Consider the following 7109-nt stretch of genomic DNA (forward strand, 5'->3'; position numbering starts at 1 on the left):
ATATATTGTTTGTTAGGTTGGTTTGTTTTTGTTTTTTGGTCAACAAACTAAGAGAACATCTGAAACAGTTAAATTTTATGTGTCACGCTTAATACTTTATGATATTATTCTCTACTTTGTGAGAGTAGATGCTTAGGACTAATCAACATTTTTTAAAAAGTGTGGCAATTATGTTTGAACAATCATAGGGCTGATCACTTTGTACCCAAGGTATATTATTTGCTTACAGCAAAGTGAAATTAGAGATTGAGTGAGATCTTTCATAGAGGAATTTTACTTTGTGTGTTTCTGACAAAGACAGAGAATCTGGCAAGTGTGGGTTCTGGTAAACAGGAGAATGTCTGACTAGAAGAATGGTATTTTCTCCCCGTAGTTTAGCCTAACCTTTTCGGTTAGAAAGTTTTCCCAACACTGACACTCTCAGAGCAGATCATCGTTACTGAATTGCACCAGATGCTGCAGCTTATCTGACATATATTTAAACTTTCATCTTCCTGGACAACTTAATGATATAGAATAGTTGTTTAGTTTAGTTCATGTTTCCATGGGCAAAATAAAGCAGAAGGGTGGTAGAGATCTCAGTAGTTCAAGCAAAAAGTGGAGACTTTGTTTTTTTTTCTGAACTCACCAGATGGTTGCTTTATTGTTCTTCTCTGCCATAGTTAATTTTTAATTTTTATTTTTAGGACAAATTTACCCCAGAGAGCAAATTTTGCTTTGCATATTCTGTTATAATGCCTGTAAAATTTGGACTCTGAATCAAGAGTTAGAAATATCTATTAAAACACAGAGAAGTAATAAAATTTACACTTTAAAAATTTTTTGATTTGCCAATATAACTGGGGAAAAAACCCCAAGCATTGTGGCTGGTAATTTATATCTACAAACTAAGAAAAAGGGATAAACAGTCATGTTACCTCTGAAGTATATTTCATCTAATGAAGAAATATACCTTTAATGAGGTTTGCTTTTAAAAGGAATTTCCTTTTAATCCTATTTTAAGGAAATATTTCTTTGACTGAACTGACTAGTCAGTGATCATAAAAAACTCATCTCTTTCTTTGACTACACCATAATTATTCTAAACTCAAATTGGATAAATAAAATGTGGATTTACCTAGCTTAAAAATTAAATTGGTACAGTAAATATGAATTTTATTCAAGAAAATAAATCCTAAAAGGAAAACTACTCATATAAAGAACTACTATTGTCCTTTCCCAATGTATCAATTAGTATCCATAATCTTTATGAGGTAACGTCCAATTATGTGGATCAAAATATGTGTGGTTCTACTCTTGATATTCAAAAATAATGCTAGCAATGATTGCTATCCATGTTCTATGAATGATGCTTTCTACACTATGCAGAAATAAGGCTGCTGAGTGATTTGTGGCTGCAGACATCATTTGCAGATGATGGCTATGCTTCTCAGCTTTTTACTTTTGTGCTACTCAAAACCTCTGCTGGAGAAAACAATAGTCAAATGCCTGACTGCTACACAGAGAACAGGTCTGCTGGCTGCTTTTGTTTCCTAGCTGTCTGCAGCTAAAGTAATTAGAGCAAGTGCGTGGTTTAATTAGGCTTCTAAAGCTTCCCTGTTATCTTCAGAGTCAACTGAAAATTAACTCTGTTAAAAATTAAGCATTCTTTCCCACCCCAAATGATTAAAGTTTCATTTGCAAATGATTTTTAAGTAATTTAGACCTCAGAACAATGAAATCTGCTAGATTTCACATAAATTTCAGCAATTTCACACTATACACATTGTGTACACTGATACAAGTGAACAATAGAAAATGCAGCTTGATGCTGTTCATTCCAGGTATCATGTAGCGGCAATGCTCTGAGTGTCCGAAGATGATCTGTTCATACCACCTGGTCTTTACAAGTTAAACATATTTATTTTGTAAATTAAACAGGATCATTATATGGTTACATTTACTGTTTGGTTTTATTTCATTTTTTGAGACAGTGTCTCACCATGTTGCAGAGGGTGGCGCTAAATTCCTGTCTCAGCCTTCTGACCAAAAGCTGAGACCAAAGTATGTACCATCCATCACACCTGGCCCAAATGTACTATTTTAAAGGAGTTAGTTTATTATAGACTTGTATTTCCTTTGAATGCTTGGAAATCCTGGTATCATGTTAATACACATTATGCTTACTGTGGTTTCCTCTCATGGCACTGCAATAACTGTCAGGTTGAACCCTTCTTTTTACTTCCCTAATCCCTATTTTGGTGCATGCCACAGTCAGGTCTCCCAAGACAGCTGAGGTAGCATGTTACACTGACTTTTCCCTCCTTCAGCGTTTTCATATAGCCAGCAGAATATTTCCCTGCCTGTGACACTTTCATCATACCCTTCCCTGCTCAAGGATATACCAATGCTTTCTCCCTTTCTTCCCATGGTCAGACCTACACTTGTGATCCTAATATAAAAATTTCTCTTTTCCACCAGCACCACAGCCAATCCTCTTTTTCACCCTTTTGCTACATACAATTTATTCTTCCAAATTTGTCCCTGCTTTTATTGTAATGCATTTTTGCTGACCACACTTTCAGTTAGGTTGATTTGTTTCATTCTGTATGTAATCTATTTCCACCTTTACTTGGGATTTTTCCCATGTGTAAAATACCAACACTTTCTCATTATCAACTGATGCAATCATCCTTATCAAGACTCAGATCCAGGCTCACTCAGAAGAGCTTCCCTCACACACATAATCTTAAGTATTGGATGTAAGGAGAGCTAAGGATTTAATTAGTATTCATTGATATAGACATATCATTGTTAAATGATGAATAATTTTCTATCACTTGATAAATAGCTAAAACTTCCCCATGCCAAGGTCCTCTTGATTACCCAATTGTCCTGGCTACTCGAGATCCTCCCTCAGGACCTTCTGCCTTGCTATTACCCAGCAACTACAAGAGAAACTTCTGGCATTGTATAGGGCTTCAATGCAGGTCCTGATTGGTTGGTTTATGCTACACAGGTTGTTTAATAGCTAAAATGACCACACCTGGATATGAACAAATCCTTGAGTCAAGAATGTTCTAGATAATAAACTTAAGAATCAAGATTATTTTGTATTTATCTAACATGTGGTACAATGCTTGACAATTGCAAATTGATAGTTTGCTTCAAGAAGGAAAAAGGAATGGTAGAGGAACGTGAGGAACAAAAGGAAGAGGGGAAAAAAGAAAGATGGCTTCTTTCTCTTACCGACATTGACCATTTAGACCTGTCTTGACCATTTCTTTTTTTTTTTTTTGTCTAATTTCTTTGTCCCTCCCTTTCTTCTTTTTGTATCTTCTTCCTATATCCCCTCTGCCTTTACTCTCCACTGCACTCTCCATGACCGATAGTAAAGCTTGTTGATTTCAGCTTAATTCACTTCTTCCTCCTCAGGGAAATCCTGTTTGTTTTTTCTTCTCACTTATAAATAAATGAAGCTTTTCCTTACACATATTCCTTTCCCACATTGCAACTGTCAAAAACCTTAGGGAATATCTTCACCAATCTGTATTCTATTCCTAAATTACATTGGGAAACAAAGAGAAATTCCAACCCTGATCATTTTTTGGGTGATAAAAAATAACACAGGTCATAGAATAAAGGTGATGATAAACACTTTTTTTTTGGTACCAGGGATTGAACTCAGGTCCGGAAAAACACTTCTTGACTCTTGCTTTTTGTTTTCATTCCCACACTACAATATAAACCTCCTGTATTCTCATATATTTCCCATGTATGCTCATTGTAGATTTCCAGTGCCTGATACATAATATATACCCTCAATAAATACTTGTTGAGTGAGTAAAGGAAGAAGAAAAATATATGTTTTCAAGTTAAAAGAGATACTGCAAGGACCACAAATTCTTTGAAAGGGATCCCTTTCAGAAATTAAACCCAAATATTCAACTATATGCTTTAATTAAGTACTGTATGTTCTTTCTCATCCATCAGCATTAAAAATATGTCCAGATATATTTTCTAAGCCTATTTCATCATGTTTACTTTTCCAATTTTCATCTAATTATTTACTTTCTACTACATTTTCATGGCAAAATTTTCATATATTGTCAGTTATATGAGTTTCTTTTGACAAATCTATTTCTCCTACTAGCATATATTTATAATGTTTCTAATGGTAAACTGTATCCTAACTTAGAGACAATCACCTGACAAGCTGCTTTTGATATATAATCATTAGAAGTTTCTGGAACTTCATTGAGGCTGCCCTTTATATCAGAATATTTGTTTATAGATTGTAGGTAGTTTCAGTTGCTTCCAGAGTGGATGCTTTTGTTCCCTAGTGTTTTGTAAGCCCTGCTGAAGATAGGCATTCTATTTCTCTATTTTTGATATTTCCTTTATGGTTTCTAGTATTTCACTGAATTCAGTGTTTATTGGTGAATGAAAGATCTTTTCCAAGTGTAGAAAAATACTATCTAAGGTGATGATCCCGAAAGACAATGTATTTGTTTAAAGGTGAAATACCAGTCACTTAATACACTGTTCAATATTTAGGGTCATGGTAGTGGAGAGTAATTGTTAGAGATATCATTTTGCTTAGACTACTTAATCATTCCTCTTTGTCATCATTTTTCACATGAGGTTTGTTTAAAAGAGAGACAACACAGGTCTATAAATCATGATTATTATCAACAGTATAGGTTCAAATATTTTATTCTTCAATAATTGTATGTTCTTTTTTTCCCTTAAATACATCATCAGGGAGGATCATAAAGTGTTTTATAAATAATATAATTTGAGTTAAGGAATTAGTAAGTGAAATGTTTATACTTATTTATTGCATAGATTTTTTTTCCCAATTTGAGACTAAGAAGTGAACAAGAAATAAAAAATAAAATTTTTCATTTTTGATCTGGGAACAAGGTAATTTACATTCTCATAATGAACTGCTTTCTTCTGTCTATGATGTTTTAAAAATTGATAATATTTTAACCGGAATGATAGTCACATGGGCATTCAGTTTGTAGTCATATGAACTGCACATATATTTCATACTTTTCTGCATATATATATTTCACTTTTTTTTTGGTACCCGGGATTGAACTTAGGTCCTTGTGCTTGCAAAGCAGGCTGTGGAAACACTGAGCTAAATCCCCGGCCCTCTGCATATATGATATATTTTACAACAAAACAGTAACAGGAGATATCTTAAGAAAAAAATCTGACCTAAAAAGAGAAGCATATCAATATTTCACACTGGCTTAAAATTAAGAACTACATATAAAATTAAGTGTGCTGGCACATGTCTGTTATCCCAGCTACTCAGGAGACTGAGGCAAGAGACTTGCAAGTTTGCAGCCATTTGAAAATTTAGCAAGGTCTTGTTTCAAAATTTAAGAAAGGGTTAGAAATATAATTCAGTGCAAGGTCTTGGGTTCAATACCCAATACTATCAAAAAAAAGAAAGCCAATTATATAAATTATACATTCATTTGGCTAATCAACATTCATAAAGGAATGTTAACATTTAAACATCTGTAGTATTTAAAAATGAGTTGCACCAACAATGAGTGTCTCTTTGAAAATAAAATTGCTACATTCAGTATCAAAAATAACAAAACAAAATGATTTGCACACACCAAAAGATATTTTGAAGATTGTTTCCAGGTCCACTTAAACACATTTGTCACACGGTTGAGCACTCCCCTGGAATCTTTGAGGTGTTACATTGTCAAAACTGAGAGCACTTGCAAAAGTGAGATGAGTAGGATGAGAAACCCTACTCACAGTGTCTAAGTACATGAGCAATAATTATTAGGGAAGACATATTTTACTCAAAGTGTATTTTCTGCATTTTCCTCTCTGGGTACATGTATGTGCAATATAATTGTGGTCTTGGTGTAAAGTTTTTCTCATCAAGAAGATTACATATTTTTTGCAGATAGGATCAAATTATTTGTGACTTTTGATGCCATTTGCATGGCCCAGCTCTGCATTAGCAATTTGATACTTGTGCTTCATTTGCAAATGCATACGTGTCACATTCTGATAGCTTGTGACTCCTTTGTTTCATCCATTTTATACTCATAACAATGTGCTGGAAGATAAAAGGATGTACTGTCTTGCAATATATATGCATCCCATTTGCAGCTATAACCATTTATGGTAAGTTTTAGGGTAGTTGTACAATTAAAATGATGAAAATTTAAATCTGAAAGCATGAAGTAATTTTGAAAGCCTTGAAAATAATGTTCATTACACAAATAAGTACTGTATTGAAAGTGTTCAGACAGGTTAAGTTGACTATTTGGTGCTGATTCTAATGGTGTGTGAGGAAGCTCATTCCATTTACTAACACTATTGGCTTATGAATAAAAGCCTTCCCCAATGGCCCAATATTTGACAAATATTTCTTTAAATTTCTATTATCTATAATAGAAAATAATTTACTATTTTAAATATTGAAAAGTGCTACTGTTTCATAAAGACTGGACATTGGGCATGAGTGATTTACCTCTGCTTTATAATTTCAAGTGTTTTCTCAGAGCACACCATATCCTCAGAAGTAAAACTACTTCTTCATGAATCCTCTTTTTCTTCATGTCTTTTACTATGTGACCTGTCTTTTGAACTTTGCTATGCCATAATAGAGCCAATATTTGATAATTGCCACAGTACTGATTGTAGTAACAAGAGTACTGTGGAAAGGTCACTGTGCTGAAACAGAAGAGATGGGTTTTGGCCCCACTTCTGCCACACACTATCTATCTGTGATTTTAGATAATCCATTTAATCTTAGTTTATTTTTTGAAAAATGAGAAGTTGGGGCAAAGTAGTTTCTTATGTTTCTTAAACAGGGAGAGAAAGAACAGACACATATCCTCCAATTTCTATATATTCATATTGTTCATAATTTTGAATCATTCACAGAGACAAAGTTCTATTGTTCACAAAAAGTAAAAAGATTAACAATTTGATATCTTAAATTATTAAACTATATACATTCATCATTTTTTCTTTTTTTTAAATTTTATTGAGTTTATTGGTACATTTTAGGGATACAGTACAGTTACATTCATTGTTGGGATCATGTACCTCTACATGGCAAGTCTTGATTTTCATTTTTT

Source organism: Fukomys damarensis, unplaced genomic scaffold (genome assembly GCF_012274545.1).
Source record: "Fukomys damarensis isolate Sample0158 unplaced genomic scaffold, DMR_v1.0_HiC HiC_scaffold_39, whole genome shotgun sequence".
NCBI lineage: Eukaryota > Metazoa > Chordata > Mammalia > Rodentia > Bathyergidae > Fukomys > Fukomys damarensis.